The sequence below is a fragment of the Paramormyrops kingsleyae genome, chromosome 3, assembly GCF_048594095.1.
Source record: "Paramormyrops kingsleyae isolate MSU_618 chromosome 3, PKINGS_0.4, whole genome shotgun sequence".
Taxonomy (NCBI): Eukaryota; Metazoa; Chordata; class Actinopteri; order Osteoglossiformes; family Mormyridae; genus Paramormyrops; species Paramormyrops kingsleyae.
Window position 1 is genome coordinate 17,960,206 of NC_132799.1, and position 19,347 is coordinate 17,979,552.

Consider the following 19,347-nt stretch of genomic DNA (forward strand, 5'->3'; position numbering starts at 1 on the left):
TTGAAACAGACACACAAACACATGTTTAAACAAATGCATTTGCATGTGTTTGCACAGGGGTACTAGCTTAATTTTTTTTTGTTTATAGGCATCCATTTAACTGAAGCACATTCAGTGTCGTTCTCCAGAAGCTGGTTATGGTTGTTCTCTGTTGTCTATGTATTCAGTCAGGCTAGTTTTGATCTTTTTTATTAAGTATCAACACCAGAGGAGTAAAACTAATATACAGTCATGGATGACAGTTAAAAGGGGGTCGGGGGTCTGTAAGTGAAAAATAACCTTGTGCTTCTGACATGTTGCCCTGCTTCATTACCAACAGCACCGATCGAAGGGCTGCGCATGGGGAAAAACTGAGGGATTGTGGGAAGGCTGCATAGGACCTGGCAGCTTTTCACACCGGATAGATCATCTGAGATCATTCTCCAAAACACCCATGCTGCAATAAAACACCCCTTTGTTTCGGGGAGGAACGACCAGCAGGTTTTTGGAAGAGTTTGGGTCTTAAGTTCATTCTTGGCTGCCAATAACAGTTTTTTTTTTTTTTTTGCATATGGTTACGCATTATTATATGGTATTAAAAACCACTCCGGTTCAAAGCTAATATCCCCCCAATTTCATATTGCTGCTTGACGTGCATAGCCTACTGCCGCTGCCCGTGGGCTCCTCCGTTAATGTGGAGACCATATGACTCAGTACAGCTGAGCGCTGCTCCACAGAAGGTCCTTTTGGTGTTTTTAATACATACCAGCTTGTTTAATAAATGTACATATCTGTCTATCCATCCTTCTTTTTGTCTTCCTGCCTCCCTCTCCGATCTGAATACAGCTGTATTTTGTTTCCTCATTGTCTGGACGTCTCCAAATCAGACATTTTTTAACAGCTGGTGCTTCTTTTTCGTTTTCCCAGAGAGACTGGAATTAGGTCACTAAATGTTTGAAAATGTGGGTCGATACTGTGTAGGGACCGTGGGACTTGGGAGACAGAGGCGGGTTTAAGCGTTTCTGAATTGAGGGGAAGGAGTGTGGTGTCCACAAATTAATTGCTAGCTGTCTGTTTTTTGTTAACAAGTAGGACCCAAAAAACTCACCAGTTGAATGTCTAAGATTTTGTACTTTTCTGAAGTAAAAATATTATCTGTATTCTTTACACTAATACGAAGCGTCTAACGTATAACAAATCTATGCTTATGTTTTATATTATGTTATATGTATTATTTTATTATATATCTGTTCTTTATTCAAAAAAATGCAGCACAATCACCTTTTTCACATTTTTATCGACATCTTTTTGTTTGAAGCCATTTCATGAAACAGCATTAAAGTTCCAATGAAATACTATTGATTGTATTTACTCTTAAGATTTATCATGATTACTCCTATGTGTTTTACATCATATAAACTCTATATGACACTCAAAATAAACATGCAATGCATGTTAATTGAATTTGTCATAAGACATATATGTCTTGTATTCATATAAAATATATATTAAATTAATGTTTTGTGAAGCATATAAATTCTACATCATACAATGCATTTTAATTAACATGCTGTCAGTTGTATAAGGCCTACACAACATGTACAATGCATATAAAATGAATTTTTTTGTTTTGTCAGTTTTTGAAGTATTAATTTTTATGCATAATTCTTTTAATGAACTCAATTGAATCATGGACAGTGGTTCTAGAATGAGAATTTTGAAAAAGCTCTTTCTCATTTGATGCATTCACTTTTTTTTTCTGAGAACATAGCATAGTGGAGTTAATGTCACTGAATTTCTCCTGTCTAATTAAACAATCTGGTTTAATTAAACAAAAATGTGGAGAGATCATACAGGTTTTCAATAGAATAATACGAAAGGAATATCCAATCCGTCCACCCATTTTCTGTAACGGCTTGTACTATTCAGGGCCCAGGGTTTCCGGAGCCTATCCCAGAGGCTATGGGCGCAAGGCAGGGAACAAGCCAGGATGGGGTGCCAACCCATCACAGGGCACAAAGCAGGGAACGACCCAGGATGGGGCGCCAACCCATCACAGGGCACATAAAAGTATATAAAATTTTATTATGAAACAACAAGCAATATACATTTACTTTCCACTCGAGTCATGTTATCACGTTTGGTAAAATGTAAAGTTCATGTAAAAGTTATGTATTTCCTATAGGCCTTTCTGTTGAGTGCCTTACTTGTCAAGTGTGTGTTTGGTATGAATGTAGCCATAATCATATAAGAAAAAAACACTGATTTATAGTGAACAGATAAAAAAAATCATGTTATGTATAACTGACATAAGAAAAATGGCTGGTAGCCTTATATGAACCATGCTGTTTATTTTCATATGGGGTCAGGGATGGAATGCATATGAAGGTTGAGGACTTCATTACTGCTAAAGGAATTTTATGCTAAGCGAAAGAATATAGAAAATGAACAAGTTGGCAATGAATTTTAAGGGAAAATGAAAGAGCAGGAGTAAAATAACTGTCTGAAGAGCATGACTTATACCCTCAGTCATACATGCAGTCCCTGACTTATACCCTCAGTCATACATGCAGTCCCTGACTTATACCCTCAGTCATACATGCAGTCCCTGACTTATACCCTCAGTCATACATGCAGTCCCTGACTTATACCCTCAGTCATACATGCAGTCCCTGACTTATACCCTCAGTCATACATGCAGTCCCTGACTTATACCCTCAGTCATACATGCAGTCCCTGACTTATACCCTCAGTCATACATGCAGTCCCTGACTTATACCCTCAGTCATACATGCTGTCCCTGACTTATACCCTCAGTCATACATGCAGTCCCTGACTTATACCCTCAGTCATACATGCAGTCCCTGACTTATACCCTCAGTCATACATGCAGTCCCCTGGCCGATTTAACTACTGAAATGAATGCATCAAAAGCAGGAAATCCTTGTTGCTTTAGAAGTGAGCTTTTCAGTTCCTTAGCTATGGGCATAATTGGAAGTAGACTACACTTGGAATTTGAGAATCTGCGAAGGGGCCTGAGTCTGAGGTATGAACTGAGTCCTAGTTTTAAATAAATATTGGTTTATTGTCTTTGTTTATTGGCAGTGTGTACATGTGTTAATGTGCATATTTCTCACTTAACTGATGTAGCAGCAATGGATGTTGCAGTCCAGGGTGCACCAGTGGTCCATGTGAAGATCCCAGCACAGGTAATTCATGGGAATGACATCCTGCTGAGTGCAACTTGGAACCTGATCTGACATTCAGACAGTCCATCATCTCTGAGAAGTAATGTGGCAAACAAACCAGTGGCACCGTAAAACAGAGCGAGGAGAATGGCGAGGGGTCACATGAGCGATTCCAGACACGTCACCTCAGCTGACTCTGCTCATCCAGCCGGGAGCTGGGCTCTCTCCTCATTTGGAATAGCAACTTCTGAAATTAAATTAACCTGAAGCTTAAGCTAAAAGGGATGGATTGGATGGGACAGTCCGTGGACATTTTTCCCCTCCGGATAAAGGGTACTAAAAGCTGTTGTTCTTACTGTATGGTCAGCAGATGACCTAGCTTCTCATTAATCAATGGGCCTTTACAGTGCATGGTGTGTGTGTATGTTCTCGGTCCAATTTACTTACCATGACACTGACTTTTATTATGCTGTCTCAAGTGACCCTCCCTGGGTCAGCTGACATAAATAAAATGGTGAAAAATAAATGACACAATTGTCAAATGAAAGTAAATACGAAAGTTCAAACAAGGAGACCTTACGAACATCGTCATGTCCAATCACAGCGGTCCAAGTTCTATATAAAGAGTAAGTCTAACCCACTTCTTTGCCGTTACAGCTATTCGGTTCGCCCACCTCCTCCCCTCCACCACCTTCGGCTCCCCGTCCTGGTCCGAGGGGTTTGGCTCCTTCGCCTCCTGCCTGGTCGCCCAGCCAGATCTGTCGGCTTCAGAGTTGGTAGAACCAACGACCAGGAGACGGGCTTCACCAAATCACTCTTCTCAGACTCATTTAAAATGTTTAACCAAATAAACAGTCATGCCAACTACCTAAGGTCTCCTTGGTTGAAATACATGTGATATGGCTCTGCTGGCTGGATTCTGACAGTTATTCGATTTTCATGCTTTTTCTCATTTGAATCCTCCCTTCACCTGCCTGTCGGCGGTATACTAGAGAGGAGTACAGGGAGAAAAGAATCTCGTGGCCCCACTCTTCCTGGAAGCCAGGGTCTGAGCCACAGAGCACAGCTTTTAAACACTATATTCCTGTGAGTCATCTCTACCACTGTCTGAGGGCCCGTATGGTGTTATGTATGAGGCTGTATGCCAAGGCACAGGACCAATGCTGGATGGGCATCAAAAGAAGAGATGCAGTGTAATCCACCCAATGGAAGTATGTAAGGTATCTGTGATTTCTTCTTCATTCTGTTTGTTGCCCACAGTGCAGAAACATGTGGTTTGGTGAACAGGCATACCTAAACTGCCCTTAGCATATGAGCAACTGTGTGCCCTGTGATGGACTGCCAGTCCATCTAGACGTTCCCCTGCCTTGTGCCCCTTGACCCCTGTCACCTTGTTTTGGACAAGTTGTAGCAAGGTGGATGCATAGATAAGCACATTGTTATGTTCTGAAAGAACCAATCCCAGAATTCTCCATCTGGAACATGTTATGCAAGATTATTTTCTATGATCCTTTTGCTGGAGGATGGATGGATGGATGGATTGATGGATGGATGGATTGATGGATGGATGGATCGATGGATGAGTCAATGATGCTGTGAAAGGGCACTTCCCATGTTCACCAGCTGTAACATGACCTGCGACTTTCAGTATAAGGGCTCATTGGTTTGTATTGTATGATACTCCCTTGACACAGTTGCTGCCTGATTGAATTGGCCTTTTATCATTTTTCTGATCACTCAGCTGCATTTCTCTCCTTCACCCCTTTCCGTGACACTGCGTGAATGCTGGGTGGCGTGTCAAAGAGCCTTAGTGCTTATCTTGCTTTCTGAGTGCATAACTGCACATTACATGCTGACAACAAGGAAAATCAACGATGCCATAAAATGCAAGATTAATTAATAAAAAAAATGGCTCAGCATCACAGAGTAGATATTGGCACGTAGAGACTGACATTAATGAACTATGACAGTTTTCATTAGTTTGAGTTGGACAAAGTACTTCAAAGTAGTCTACTGGTAGCCCAGTAACCAGTAAATTCGGTAGTATTCTCGGTATTCAAATAGTCTGCGCGAGTATGTATGTGCATAACCTTTTGTGTATACATCTGCTTGCATTTATGTTTCAGTGTGTCCCGCCAAAAGTATGTGTGCCTGTGCCCACAGGCGCATAGCTGAGCTACCAGGAGAGGCACTGGACCCCCGCTGCCCGTCTTTGTGGGGCTGCATGTTCCTGAGTCCGCAGGCAGCTTGCAATCGGTAGGGAGTCTCATAAATTAATCCCGGACAAGTCGTCCTTTTCCTATTCTTTTTTTCCCTCCAGATTTTATTAATCTCCAAATTGTTATGCAGTAATTACATTTAATCATTTTTACATATAAAGTACAAATATGCATACATAACACATATAGAATTATTGTGATAGACATTACATAAGAATTATTAAGAACGGTTGGTTTTAATTAAAAATATTGTAAAAATAAGTAAATTGGTGGTAACTGGAGTATAAAACCTAATTTTGTGAATTTGTCTATAACCAAAGGAATCAAGGCCAAAAAACAAGGGGATGTGTGCCAGAACAGACAGAATTTATTTATGATAATTGGGTAAAGCTTACTGGAAACCGTGATGCATTGTGTTTCACATTGTTCATTAAGGTCGTCAATGTTATGGGAATACCTTTCTCACAGTCAGCTTAACAGCCCGGAAACCAATTCTTTCTGCATCATTTAAAAAAAACCTTGTGTAAGACAAAAGTCCAGGATGCCAGACTGAATGATTTTACATTGATTTCACAGCCAAGTCAAGCCGGCACTTAAAAAGCATAACAACGAATGAGGTTCTACGTTTAATAGAGTTACATAACTAATTGTAATAATACGAGACTTATAGTAATAAAACAAAATGAGTCTTATCTTAAATAGCTAGAATGTTAATTCTGAAATGAACTAGTGTTTCTATCATGATCATCATATAACCCCCTCCATCCAAAAAAATGGATAGTTTTGATTTATTCCAAGTCCAGTTTACAAACTTGCCCAGATTTTTGAAATCATTACTTAACACTGTAGCCACTTCCAACTTATTTATGATCAGAGGGGCCGAGGTATTTACATACAAATCATGCGGAAATGTAAATTGATACAACGCTTTCATTCTTTTCAGCCAGTGACTGAACCCTGTGTATCGACTGTCTGGGTTCATGCCCGGGTCATAAAATGGACCGTGGAATGCAGAAGAAGTAAAACTGTCAGCGTGCTACACTGGATAAGGACGCCTGCTAGTCAGACCGATAAGATCACATGCAAGGTCGAAAGGGAATGCTTATACAGGGGGATTCTCACACTTAAATTTAAGCAGCCCGTCATGCTATGATGCTAATCAAAAGGATACTTGACAGCGATTAATCTTGCTGATACTGCCTGTGGTTTACTTTTACATATTTTGAATTCATGCAGAACAGTACATTACAAACTGAATGTTACAAAATAAAATGATACACTCGTCCAGTCATAAATAACCCTGTGTCCGGAATGACTTTATCCGCTTGAATGAAGAATTCCTGGCTTAGGTGTCTGTATATTCCAGTTTCATCCTCCCTTCTGCTGCTTCCCCAGCCAGTGTGAGAAGTCATGAACAGTTTTGGAAGTTTGATATGTGGTTTATTGGTGGTTTATCTGGAAGAGTGGAATCATTTTAATCCCAAACTGGAAGCAATTGAACCTGAGGTCTACTGAAATCTTATTTTTATAGACTCTTTTGTCTGAGGTCGTTTTTCCAAAGAAAAACAAATTTCTCCCACTTAGTCCTGACAGCTTCTGCCTATTGCATTGGAAAGACAATCTCTCTCCTCCAAATGTTTGTTTCTGGCACAGCTCAAAAAGTCACCAGGAAATGGATTAGATTGCTTTTCCACCTTTCTAGTCCAGTTAGCCTGCTCCAGCAGTGCCTCACCTGAACTGCCAGGCCATGGTTCTCAAAACTTTCATCTTGTTGCTGTGAAACCACTATACCATATAGTACATTTTATATTTTCGAGCATACAGCTTATGTAAGATTTGCTTGACAGTTACCTCGCCTCACAGGAGCATGCAGTGTCATGAGAGCATTTTGGGAGTCGACCTTCAAGACTGGGAATGTTTAATGAACTCGTCCATCAAATGCATTCTCCTGTCAGCATCACCACTTCATCAATGGCTGCATCATCCTCCTGTTCAGTTAGTAACCCATCTCTGGCCACACAAATGGCTCCCAAGGTAAATATTTACCCGAGATGTGAAATTTTCCCAGGACCTTTCTGTCAGTAGTGCTGGTGTCTCACAGCAAGTTTTTGAGACAAGGACCCCACCGCTCTCGTGGGACTGGTCTGTCGGAGCTTCCCTGAAGCTTTGGCCAAATACTCTTTTGTGCTTTGTGCTAATGGAAAACAAGCAAAACGGTGAACCCTCTCAGTCTAGATGCCTGAAGAGACCAAGACTTACAGGTTTACTGACTTACACAGGCTGAATCAAGAGTGTTCCTGTGGATATGGGGTATGGTGATTTTGGGAAGCAACAGGTGAGGGTAGACGAGAATATGGGTGGAAGACGGCAGAAGAATTATAAACATCAGCATTTACTGATTTCTGTGCCTTGCTAATACGTCTGCATGTAGTCACTGCTGACAAGATTACTGATTTATAAAGCTTTGTTCTTATTATCCTGAGCCCAGCTATTTTAGATAATGATGCTATTTAGCCGTCAAAATTTGGTAATATATTTATCATTATATGTTATAATGTTTTTATGTTTTTCCAAGAGACAGATTAGGGTTAGGGTTAGGGTTAGGGTATTAGTTAATTCCGTGTCACATGAATACAGACATCTATTGTGTTGAGGATATTAGAATATAAATTGATTGTTTGATTGATTGATAAATATTGAAATACTGTAAAAGGAATGCGTGCACTAATGTTTTGACAAGAGAAAGCCAATCAGGCAAAGGGCAGACAAATGTCTGACACCCCAAACTGGTTTTATGGGTTCTGATGAATTCTGAGATGCAGATGATGGATGGGGATGTATAGAAGAATTCATACACTGGGTGTGCATGAATTTCTATGAAGAGAGGAGAGGTGGTTTCTTTCGAGAACCTAGCCGTTGTGAGATTGCTTTCAGAATAAGGCCCTGTATTTTCACTAATGCCTCAAAACAGCTGATGTGGGTTAGATAAAGTAAGATACTCTCTGACCCTAAGCTAATGGACTTGTCAAAAATACAAATGGTGGCAGCAAATCTCAAACTGGTACACCTGGAAAGAAGGAAATACAATGGAAAATACTTGTCTGTGTGTTTGCGGTTAAGACAGATGTGCTTCTTCGGCCCAGTTTCTTCGTTTATACAATAATGATGTCATGACACCTGGAAAGCCAACTGAAGCATTACATGTGTCCTCTGCAGATAAAAGTGTGCACTAAAGAGTGCACTATCAGGGGCACAGAGTGTGTGGGGTGTGTATGAAAGCCAGTGTATCTGTTCACCAATATGAGGCATGCAATCCTGAATGTAACTGAGGGACATGACCAACATCTATATCGAAAAAAAAACAGATGCTTCCTGGCATATTCTGGGATTGAGATGATAAGGAGGGAAATTAGAGGACAGATGTAAAACAGACCAATGGAGATGGCAATAATGGGTGGGAAATTATAAAATCAATGACCTGAAGAAATTTGTCTCTGAATATTTTTACATAATGACCTGATGAGCTGCATTGTGGGGGTGGCATGGTGGTGCAGTCCTTGGGACTGTTGTCTTACACCTCCAGGCCTTGGGTTCGAGTCTCCACCATGGCTCCATGTGTGTAGTATTTACAGTACATGATCTCTACATTTCATGGGGTCTCCTCTGGGTATTCCAGTTTCCCCCCATGATCCCATACCATACTGAGGTTAATTGCAGTTGCCCATAGGTCTGCGTGTGTGAGTGTGCCCTGCACTGCTTTGGCACCCCATGCTGGGTTGTTCCCTGCCACGTGCCCATACTCTGCAGGATAGGATCTAGACCCCCTGCAACACTGACTGGGACAAGCAGTTACAGGAAAATGGGTGGACCTGCATTGTATATGCTGTTGCGTGTCACTGCACAGGGACTGGGAAAAAAGCACCAAAACATTTTTTTTCAGCTCTAAAAAAATGCTGTGATTTCCACAACTGTTTTTGTTTACAGGGAATTTGTAGAATTATGCAAAAATGAATGCCACATGTCTCCAAGACCAAAATGTCTCCAACTGTGATAAGATCAATTCTGGGAAGTGAAGAGTCCAACACAGGAAACGCAAAATGCCTAACTGCCTCAATGGCTTTGGCCAGGAGTGAAGAGAGAGCAGCTACCTGGACAGACCCTGCAGATGGATTAGGTCTTTCATGCCAGTCTAACCACCCAGTTTTAATAAATGTTTACAATGATAATCTCAGAGAGATGGGTCCCTCTGTGTCTTTAGGAGAGCCTGCAGCAGAGAAGGACAAGAACACTTCTCTTTGCAAAGGGTAGTGACCACCCATGCAGTTTGAATGAATGCTTTATTGTGTGGAGACAGCGAGCGGCATTCTTTGTCTGCATGCCAGTCCACGTGGCTCACGAAGTCATTTCCCTCCCACTGGCTGTGCTGTCATCTGCGAAGCCTCTTCCCTCTGCTGCCGCTTGGCCCGCCAGCACCCCAGAGACCAACCTGAACTGTTTCTGCTTGTGAATGTGTCACCGCCGGTCCAGGAATGAGGAGTTACGGAGCTGGTGGCAGGCTGTCAGGTCTGATCAGAGCTGTGAGCCTAGGAATAGACCCTATTGTCTATCAAGAAATGGAGATCCAAATGCAGTCTGTAACCCACCTCCCCCCATGAATGAATTTTCAATCAGTTATGCACATCTAAATGTTAGGGGCAAACCTCTGCAAATATGTACCATGTAAATCAGATTTCACAGAAAGGCACCCTTTACCAGAATGTTAATTCTGAGCAATTTTTCCCGAAATGACTCTTTAAAAGTCAAAGCAACTGCCAGAACAAAAAATTTTAGTTCATATATACATACTGTACATACACATTGATCCATGGACTAATCGTACTCTGTATGTCTGCCAGTAGCCTCTGCGGTCTGTGTTTAAGAAAGAGCTGTGGATATGCAGAACTATGCAGATGTACATGATTTCTGTCAGCACCCATATTCCTGATTAATTTGCAGACATGTGGGGTGGAGATGGTCTTTCCTGTTTCCTAGGCACGTTTCTTTACTGTGTCATCAACACTACGGGGCCACGGGGTTAACCAGACCCGTCACTGTCAGCTCAGCTGACGCCGCCTTGCAATGGAAAGCATTCCGGGTCGTGCAGTGGGACAAATGTGCTTTGGTTTAACGGCGTGTAGCTTCCTAATTAAAAGCGACATGTGACTCTGGGAAGACAGTGTGATGATGGTGAGTGTACTGTGAGAAGCCACCCTGAAAGAAAGGATTTCTGCATTTGGTGTTGACAAGCAAGCCAAAGGCTGATTGGAAGAGCACTGCCTCACAACAGACAAAAACACTCAGGGAAACATTGCAAAAACAAGAAGAGAAAAAAATCCATCTTGCTGAATAAGACAAACTTGGATGAAATATATTAGTGTGTTGGCACAGACTTTTTTTTTTTTTATTAATGAATAAAACAGAATGGGCTCATTGGGGCTGAGCTTGTTTCCTGTTTGTGCCTTGGCATGGCCTGTGGTCTGATGTGCTCTTTCGGTTGGGCTGTAGAGTAGAAACCTGGAGGTCTGCTGGAGTTGATCTAGAGGTAGCTGATTCACAGTCTACTGTAGCATCCTGTGGCAAGGAGATTAAATTTCATCCATCCATCTTCTGTAACTTCATTCAGTGCTGGATCATAGGTTAACCTGTATTACCGCATTACAGTGTAACCAACTATAATTGTAAGTCACATTGGATGAGTATGACATCTAAGATTCTAAAAGTATAACAGTAGAAGATACATATCACACCATAGTCAGCTAACAGTAATGGTGATGTTCCTGTGGATCCCATACACTACAGGCCCAAGCCCAAACTTTCACTCTCCTTTTATCACTGTTGGCCCGCTCCTCTTGCTACCTGCCATCTCCTTTGCCATATGGACGCCCCCTCATTGTCTCTGTTTCTCTCTTTTCTGCCAGAGGGTGAAGATGAAGGTTGCTGTGAGTCAGGTAACATGGAGTCAAAAGGCAACTACAGAGTCACATAAAGCCAGTCGTGGCTGAGTCACACCGTGCTGGAACGAGACTCTTAAGTGGTACCATTTGCATGCTCTAAACAGCCATCTGCAGTGTGTCATGGTTTAGTCCTCATTCTGAGGGTTCCTCGACTCTTTGGAGATGATGTTCGGTGTCAGATATTTTCACACCTCCAGGGGAGTCCATGAATGCGTCTGAAATTCCAGATTATTGTTTGCACGCAGTATCCTTTTACTTTTGCATGTTTTGTATTTTACTTTGGGCTCTGGGATAGACATCTCATGCAGGATGACCCCTGCCAAGCTTGACCCATGCCACTTGGGATAGGCTGTGAGCTTACCCTGACCCCTTACTGATAAGTGCTTGGAAATCAGCTAGAAGGATATATTTTTCTGTGTCTCATCCTCACAAAAATACCCCTGACCTCTTACCTAACAGTTTGGCCTGATACAAAAAGCTACAATCTTTAGGCCTGGACCAAAGAATGTGTTTTTTAGATCTGTTAATTATGAAGTATTTGAAATAATCAAAACAGTTGTGTATTGCTGGATTCAACTGAATTACTATGCTTCAGAAAGTGCCCTGCTGTGACTGCTCTGTGCACCACACACTTCTTCATGTTCCAGTATTACAGTAGTTATAGTGTCTATGCTAGACTCCAGGTCCATGTCACTATTCATCTTTCTTTTGAATCAGCGAGAACATGAAGTGAACAGAAACTCATTTGTTGAAACTGTCCATCATTGTGAAGCCAAGATCTTCACGGACAAATATTGTGTAACAAGGACCAGTGGTCTCTTTATGGATGGATGCAATAATTGTGAGTAGGTGGCATGAAATTCAAGTTTAATCAGTAAACTAATACTTTGAATTAAATTACACAGATACCGTATACAGTAATACAGTACATAGTGAAATGAGACAGCGTTCCTCCAGGACCATGGTGCAACATATAACACTACATCAACACAGGACTACATAAAGTGCAAGTGTGCAAAAAGTGCATACATTGCAAAAACCATGCGACACAAGAAGAAGTGCAATAGAATAAATAGAAGAGATGACAGTAAGACATGTCTTAAGAGTAAGACAGGCTAAGTGTAAAGTACAACAGTGCAATAGGTTGTGCAAAAAGTTATTGAGGTAGTGGACTGTGTAAAGGTGTGTGTGTGTGTGTATCAGTCCGGTCTCTGATTGTTCAGAAGTCTGACGGCTTGGGGGAAGAAGCTGTTTCACAGTCTGGTTAACAGAGCCACATAACACCATGAAAGGAAGACTTTATTTTGGGTTTGGGAATGGAGATGGATTTAATGAAACGTTGGGGAAGTATGAAAACACAAGACAGCCACTTCAGCATGACGGAAACACAGAGGCAAACAAATTAGTCTTTGGGACTTGGGACAGGATATATAAGGGCACAGACTGCAGGACCATGATTCTGCGGGAGCTGCAAGGGAAAAAAGGAAAGAGAACCAGATCTTATGTAACTAGTAAGCAGGTAGAAGTTTCTCATCTCACGACTCTCCAGCCGTATTGAAAAAACATGAAAATTACTTAAGAGGAAAAAAATTTCCTTTGTTGACAGAAGATTCACTCTAAATTTGAGTTGATTATTTGGTGTAAAATGACTCAGTAACAGCAGATTATTGTGACTATGTTCTCATGTGATAGATTCCTACAGTATCAGCAGTTGGTGGAAAATAAAAGACTGGAAACAATTACAGAATAATTTCAATTTAATAATAGAAATAAGAAGGCAGATGGGAAGGACAGAAGACAGTGAATCTGAAGACAGAGAGACAGTATAACGTTATTTTCTTCAGTTTTGTGCATTTGTATAGAACTTTGATCATCTGCCAGTGTGTCATACCAACATTTCAGTAACATTTTAGGACACACATAAACTGTTGAACTGAAGTTTTATTTTGCAACCCCTTTAATTGGTTTAAACTGAGCTGGCACTGAGACAGCCTATCAGATTCAACTTCTGGCAGCTCATTACATATCATATTTAATCACATCACATTCACTATTGGATTTAGCATCTGGCAAGTACCTTGAGAACTGGTGTTGCTCAATAGTGAGTGAGGCTTTATCGTCTCCTTTCTGAGGGTCGACTGCCATACTTCTGACAAGCGTTGCATTCATTTGGGTGCAATAAGTTTTCTTTAATTCTGAATTTATGAATATTGAATTTCTTGAGAATTTTCTGGCCCTTTATTGTCAGCTATAACATCCTCACAAGATTTCTTTTGCATGTAACTTTTTCACTAGATCTCAGAACAGAAGTTGAGTGGATTTTATAATACCTCTTTTCTGTTTTTCAAAGATGAATTGAGTGGCATCTCCATCTTTCCAAATGTCTTACTTTGAGCAGCCCTAAAACGCCTCACTGCTCCCCCCTCTCTCTTCCCGTTGACCAATTTTCAGATTTTAAAGACTTCATGTCTCTCTTTCTCAAGTCCTAACAAAAGACTGATCAAGATGAAACCACAGTTCATATCCATGATTGCCAGCTTCTTATAACTCTGTTCTAAAGAACTCCTTGTATTTTGAGAAGTGGATATAACCTGCAAATATTTAATAAATAATATACCATATTTGTGTTTGTAAGGAAAAAAAAAATAGATGAGCAGGAATAAGACCTTCCTGTATGGAATGCAGCTGCTGAGTTTGGTCATTGATAGTCTGTAGTCTGAAGTCACTGAAGTCTTGCAAAGCAAACAGGCTGTCAGTATAGCATCCCACGGCTTTGACTCAGTTCAGCTGAGGACTGTGCTTATTAAGTAATCCACATCTGTAAGTATCATGAAGAACAGAATTTTCTCTAAGGTTGTGTAAGCTTATTACAGAGCCGTTTGCTGGGACTGCTCAGGGATACGTCAATGAACAAAATGTCTTCAAAGCACAAAGGAATGTTTGTCAAACTGAGCGTAAAGGGGGTCAGTTAGATGTATGGTATCATACTACATGCACACTAATCAAAATGGATTGTATTTGTGATCCCGAGGTGGCCTCGGCCTCTGATGTCTACTGCCTGATGTTCCGTCTTTGGAAATGCCAATCACTCAGCTCTCTTTCAGTCTCTTTCTCTCTCCATTCCTGTCTACCTACCAGGTGCACGTTCTGTTTTGTGAGGTTCTCGACCAGCCAAACAGGATGCAATATTAAGCAGAAAACATAGCATCAAATGAAGGTTTAGTTCCTATTAAAAGTACATACCATGAAGAAATAAGACTGAAATTAGTGCATGGAAAATACATGCAGTGTGTTTTTACATAATTTACATGATTTATTTGACAGGCATCCTGTGCAGGTAGTTCTGTCATCCACTAAAGCAATTTTGTGTTTGATCTTGTAAAGCAGTGGCGCCCTTCTCTTGCAAGACCCAGGTCACACGGTTGTCTCATTCCAATTGAGAAAGTCCGTGCAATACTATAATAGGTTTGCTAGCTACCACTACAAGCTGGAATGTTCCAAAGAGAGATGATCGAGGGGTGATTCCTGTCTTCTTTTGCTTTCAGAACACGGGGGGGGATGTCTATTTTCAGACTGCTACTGTCAACAACAAACTTTCTAGCCCCAACCTGTTTGTCCAGTCTGAAATAGCCAAGCCTCATCATTTGATTTTAAACATTTTCAACAGCACACAAACAGCCACATGTGTCAGGCTACATGTGGCTCGATCGCTCAAGGTCCCCAATATGGAATTCTTAGCAACCACATATGATTCAATTTAAATATTTCTTCAGGATCAAAACTATTAGCTGTTGGAGAGTACTTCCTGTTCACAATACGGCATGTTCTAGTGCAATTAAACATCCATCTTACTCATATCTGTGCCTTCCAGGGATGGGATGAGGGAGTCCTTGGTCTAGACTAAGCCAGTGCTGACCTGTTCCTCTACTATGTTCAGAAATACGTTTCTGCTGAAGAGCTGTAACTATGATTTATGATTAAGAGAAACTGAATGCCGAAACACGAAGGAGCTTTTTGGTACATACTGTGAAATCCAGTAACATTCAGTAATGTGGGTCATGCCGTTTTTATACGGATTGTTAAAATTTCAGTGCTTCCTAAGATCATATGTAAAAACCAGGTTCATCTGATTATATCAGTAGTACTGGTTCGTATTCTTACCCTACGTTTTTGTCCCTTTCCATTCATGCTTATTTCCTTGTGCTACTGGTTATCACCATGTCAGCCATTCTGAAGAAAAGAGATTAGGAAACACTTTACTTGAAGAGGCACTAATAATGTAACAGTACAGACTTACTTTATCCATAAATAATTAACCAGACTCTAACTGCTAGTTATGTATTGATCCCATATTTGTTCATCATTAATCAATCATGACGGTTCATGTTTCATGCAATAACTATATTAGCTCATGATTTCTTCTTGAGTGGTAACTGAATAACTAAGTTGTGTGCCCTCAAGTAAAGTGTTACCAAACAGGATTAATACTGTAGGTATCTTTATAATTAGCAAGTTGTGGCAGTAGATTAGTTCATGCAAATTATAAAATGTGCATTGCTCAGTGGGTAACTCTGTTTCATAGCACCTCCATAGTCGAATCCTGCACCCTGAGTGTATGTAAAGTTTGTTCCCTAAATTGCCTATAGTGTATGAGTTAGTGGGTCTGTGCCTTGTAAAGGACTGGTATTCTGTCTTGTTCCACTGCTTTGTGCCTCCTGGGATAGGTTCCAAGCTCTCCACCACCCTGTAGTGAATAAATGGTTGGAAGACCATGAACCTATGAAATACCCAGAAATTCAACATTTATAGGTCATAAAAATGACTTGTATTTTGTGTTTAGTCATAATTTCAGTAGTGATACTTATAAAGTAGCATAGTCATTTCACAATGGTTATATAACAGTTATATTAACCCAAATTATTTTCTCTTTCCATATGTGCAAGATATTATCTCAATGACTGCATAATGTGCATTTACTATTTGTTTTATTAATTGTCAGTATTTCATGAAGCTGTACGTCTCACTATGTCGCAGATACCACTGTAACTAGCTAGGAATATATTTTGCTGTGAAACGAAGCATTTAATGGAATTCTAAAAAATGAATCACACAGACAAATCAACACAGAAATATGCCCTGTTTATAAACTAATCTTCACTGATTGCTGTCTTTAATCCCACACAGGAGTATCACTCAAATGACAAAGGCCTTACTTATATAATAATTACTCAGTCACAGTGACAGGAATGAATTTCCTTGGGACCATGTTGTAACTTTCTTTGCATTTTGTCAGGAATCCCGATAACTCCAAAATGATGTATGTCAGTAGCACAAACAGCCCTTTTTGGATGCTCACAAAACCCACAAGACCTTGCAGAACACTTTATGGATCCTGCCAAAAAAAAAAAGTGAAATGATTCAAAGCCTGACGTGGTCATGCCTTAGTGGTCTAGAGAGAGGAATACTTTTTTGGATTTCAGCAAAATGAGAAAATGGGGCCCTTCTAGGCTTGTACTGTCTCATGACCAGAGCCGTGATAAAGGAGACAAAGAGTGAAGACCTATTTGGGGTTGCAGCTCTCTGTGGTCTCTGTCCTTTGAACTGGAGATCCTGAATCCAGATTATTTTTGATACTACTGTGCATTAATTATGAAATATACCCCCTTCTATGAAATTTGCTCTCAGCAGCCTGAAATGTGGACCGGAGATGGCAATTTTTTTTTCAGGATTAAGTGTTTGGCTTAACAGGGCTGTTGGTTTGAGTCCCATCCTGAGACCTTCTGTAAGTGCTTCTAGGTATGATACTAAAATATGACTGAATTAAAATGTTCAACCTTATAGACATGTAAAAATTTCTGCAAGTTGCTTTGAATGTAAACAGCTGTCTATTTTAGGCCTCTCTAGGGTTCAAGTGCTGTCAGGTGTAATTATTAAAACCAGATTAACTTTGGACTATTTTTCTTTACTTTAACTAGGTTGGTACATTTATCCTCGAGACCCTGACCAGGATAAGCAGTCAAAAGATGCATGGATTGATAGACTGACAGCTCAGTGGTGACAGCAACATTTCCCTGCCTGATGATTTTGCTTAACTTAAGCCCTTATTCAAACTGGAGCCTCCATCCAGTCATGGTGATGTAACCTCAAGTGCCACTGAAGGTATCTATAGAACTGTTAACTACAGCTAGAAAATAGTGAGTTTCTGAATCACTACAAGCCTGGTGTCTATAGTGCTGGTACAAGTGTGAGGAAAAGCAGCCTGCCAGTGAGACCCTGGTCTTTTGATGCAAATAGAGAAGGTTCAGTTAAAGCAGCATACTCCGCTTCTGCTGCCCTTTGGAATTCAGCATTTCGAGCTGACTCTTTTTATCCTGAATAACTGTTAACTATTTTGGATTGTGGATTTTAGAGCAGCAGCCAATTTCTCTCTATCACCCGCAGATAGGCAAGGCAATAGGAAACCCAAACAAGCCTTTGAGCAGGATGAATATAGTGATTTAACTGGAGAGTGTGGATGTCTGTCACACAGCACCCATCCGTCCAGCTATTGTAGCTGAGCTGTTAATTAAATATTCTACCAAACATGAACCATTGCTGCTGAATTAGTATAGTGGTGCAGACTTTTTGTTGGTACAATGTAATCAACATTAATGGCCAATTTATGGGCAAATTTAGAGACAAGTAGCTGATTTCCCCTGCTTCTGTGATTAACAAGGCATTAATAATGAAATGAAGCTGTATTTGTCATTTGTACAAGTCCAGTTATATTGGAATGTGTTTCACATAATCCATCTTGCTCTCCTGTTTTAGACATGCACCTACAGAGGTATTCTTGGTGTCAAAGCAGAGGTTCACCCATTCTTCTAGCATTGCTGGAACATTCCAGAAACACTGGAGATGTGGCAACTCTGCTGACCATGGGATTTGAGCCAGCAACTTTCTAATCACAACCAAAGAAGCCTAGCCTTAACCCTAACCCCTCAGCCACACACCACACACGTTATCATCTACACTCTCAGAAAAAAGGGTCAAAATTTATACCTATGCTTCTCACTGGGGCTGAATCCTCAAGGGTCTGCCAATTGTTCCCTTAGCTGTGAGTAATTGTACCTTTTAAGCTACAGAAATGAACTCTGAGGTACAATCACAAAGATACAGCTCCAGTGACAAGGAAAGGTACAAATTGCTGTGTGAGAGTTTCCAGTTCTCCAAAGATGTCTTTACATCATCGACTGATTGTTTTTTTGTGTGCACAAACACTAACACACACACATTATATATATATAAGGCTTCGTAAATCACAACTGGAAGCGGGATTACTGACAGGCAAACATGCCTATAAATGGTGCTGTCCAATATCTAGCTGCCTTGTATGACTCATTTAAAATAATAAGTGGGGTACAATGATGTTTCTATAATGAAACATTTTCTCCTTTCAGGAAAAATACCCACAAATCATGTTTCTGTAGCCAATTATATATACATATCTTTTTTGCCAAAATGATCATTTGTATGAAGATTTACATCACAAACGTGCAATGAACAAGACAAAAATTTGCAGCTCTTCCGTTGGCTCTGTGTACTTCTCCATTTCCTTCTCAGTGTGCATTGAATCTAAGCTTCACATTTTTGTGCCGCTCGGATATATACAGAACATTACGCCAAATGCGTAAAACACAGCAGCTGCATTCAAATGACGCGCAGTATCTCTGAGAGTCACCCTATTGTTTACCATTTCTGCTCCCCTAAATTCTCAGGAATGTATGATCCCACCAGTGAATATACAAGTCATTCTTTTCTGACACCAAGAGCAAAATAGCAGTCTGGACAAAAATAATTCTTTCCAGACTGGGGGAGAAAGTTCGCCAGCAACGAGCACATAGTCAAATCTTCAGGACATACGGATAAAACATTGTATGCTTAAACTTTTTTAGAGCATGCAATTATTTACCCAATAATACCCATTCA

General features: G+C 40.5%; 1 protein-coding gene and 1 long non-coding RNA gene across 3 annotated transcripts in view; both read left to right on the forward strand.

Moving 5' to 3' along the window:
* Positions 1-1,346, forward strand: part of wdr27 (WD repeat domain 27) — an 87,432-nt gene extending 86,086 nt beyond the window's left edge. For both annotated transcript variants that reach the window (XM_072709758.1, XM_023830256.2), the window contains exon 26: positions 320-1,346. The gene's annotated coding sequence lies outside the window, so the exon portion shown is untranslated. The remainder of the gene's footprint in view (positions 1-319) is intronic.
* A 2,346-nt stretch (positions 1,347-3,692) lies between these two features.
* Positions 3,693-6,490, forward strand: LOC111853421 (uncharacterized). Its single transcript, XR_002840455.2, has 3 exons — positions 3,693-4,387; positions 5,331-5,423; positions 6,330-6,490. It is a non-coding gene; the product is annotated as an uncharacterized lncRNA (long non-coding RNA).
* Positions 6,491-19,347: the final 12,857 nt, after the last annotated feature.